We start from the raw sequence: 2,108 nt of genomic DNA, 5'->3' as shown, positions 1-2,108 counted from the left end.
AGTTTGCAATCCCATCTTGGCGAGACCGAGATCCCTATGTCAGTGACTAGGGTTTGTGGCAGTGGCTATGTCAACTGAACTCGGTGGCGCCAGATAGAAAGTTTTGGTGGGACCAAGTTTGACATTTGGTTTGGGACATGTGTGGATGTGAGAAAGTGGTTGACGGTTTTGGAGCATATCACTAAGCATTTTGAGCAAGAAACCAATTAAGCAGCACCTCATCCCCTTCTAATAGTATTGGCTTTTCCTATGGACTCAATATGATCTTGGATCACTAAAATGAAAATGTAGAGTCTTGAGCTTTAGAGCTTGAGCCAATCTTTTGCCCTTAGCATTTTGAGGGGTCCACATTCCTTATCCATGCCATGCGAATCATAATACTTTCCTGAAATATTTATCTTGAAATGGCATTAGTTCAATGAGCTATATGTTCTTAGTAATTACCAAAACCACCCAGGGATAGTAGCACTTTCAGCCCCCAAAGAAGGGATCCAGGGTAAAGCCCCCTGCCAGCAGGAAAGGTGTCCGTATTTTCAGCTATTATTCTTTTAGTAGTTTGTTTTAGTTGAAGGTTGACCCCTTCGAATTGCAGTCCCCCACATGAGCGCCCTACTGAGCAAATCTTGGAAGGGACGTCTCCGCTCGCCGAGCAGGCGGATAGTGGGACTATGGCGCATTCCGTGCCTCCTTTGGTCCCCGAAGAGGCCGAGGAGGTGCGGTCCCAAAGAACTCCTCCTCCTCCTAGCAAAGAGGGGGAGGTAGATGCCGTAATGGCCAAGGTCAATACCTCGGTCACCGAAGACCAGGAGGGAGCGTCCCTCCTGGCCGACAAGGGAAGAGAGTCCGGGCCATCCGCACCCCTTCGTCGACTGCTCCCGAGCCTCCGAGGCCCACGAAGGCACAGGTTCCTCCCAGCAGGAGGGGGGTGGGGAGCCAACGCCAGCGCCGAACAGCTCTGCACGGGCGATGGTGGGCTGGCCGGACACGCTGGAGGAGTTGGTGAGCAACACCGTCATCGTTGAAGGGCACCGCACCCTTATGGGTGCCGTTATGTAGAGTGTTTGGTCCATCCAATCTGGACTGAACGACGTTGTCCAAGGCCTTCTAACAGGCTTTGAGGTAACTAAAGAAATGATCCTTCCTCAAAATGCAGTTATAATTGTTAGTTTAGCTAGGCCGAATATACAGCAGCCCCCGAGACTCTGCCAGGACCTCGAAGAGACCTGCAGAGGATCAAATTCGATAGGTCGATTAACAATGTCGACATTTCTGATGCTAATGGAGGCATCTTCCGTGGACCCGGCTGCTAATGCCGCGACATTAGAGGAGATGGATCGGAAGCTTAAGATTTCCGATCAAGAGCTGGATCTTGTCAACAAACAGCTTGACAAAGCGCAAGGTAAGCTCTGTAAAAAGGTGTGTACTTGCCAGATAATGACTGGCCGGATCATTTACTGATCCCTTATCTTGATTATCCTGAGGGTAGATTTTCTCGCCCATTTCCTTAGGGGGCTAGGATTTCACTTGCACTCCTTTGTGCGGGGGTTGATGTTCTACTATGGGCTGGATTTCCACGATCTAGCCCCCAAATCCCTCCTCCACATTTTCACTTTCATTGTCATTTGCGAGGCACTCCTCTGAGTCCAGCCGCACTTCGGCTTATGGCTGAAGGTGTTCAACGTGAAGCCCAAGGTGGTCGGAGGGAGCATCGGACTGTGGTGGGGCCATTATCAGCAAGCTTACATGGGTCCAGTGGCCGGACGGCCACTTCGTTGACACTGTGCGGATGTGGCAGAAGGAGTGGTTCTACATCACCGAGCCGAGGTAGGCCGCATGGGGAGCGGCCCCTACATTCCTGTCCGGACCCCCCACAAGATTGGCCTCCTCGACCACCAAGAGTCCGGACTGGGGGAACATTGCCGACACCAAAGCGGTGCAGAAGCGCGTCGACAACGTAATGGAGACCGTCGCAAAGATGGTCGACGTGTTTCAGATCATGCTCAACCGCGGGCTCCACCATTGCCAGGAGAGGGCCAAGCCCATGTCGGAACATGAACCCGAGGATCCGGCCACTGTGCGACACCTCTTCGGCACGACCCCTAACAAGA

The sequence above is a fragment of the Aegilops tauschii genome, chromosome 4 (assembly GCF_002575655.3).
Source record: "Aegilops tauschii subsp. strangulata cultivar AL8/78 chromosome 4, Aet v6.0, whole genome shotgun sequence".
In the NCBI taxonomy this organism is placed as follows: Eukaryota; Viridiplantae; Streptophyta; class Magnoliopsida; order Poales; family Poaceae; genus Aegilops; species Aegilops tauschii.
The sequence above is the reverse complement of the archived record's forward strand: the minus strand, read 5'-3'. Positions refer to the sequence as shown.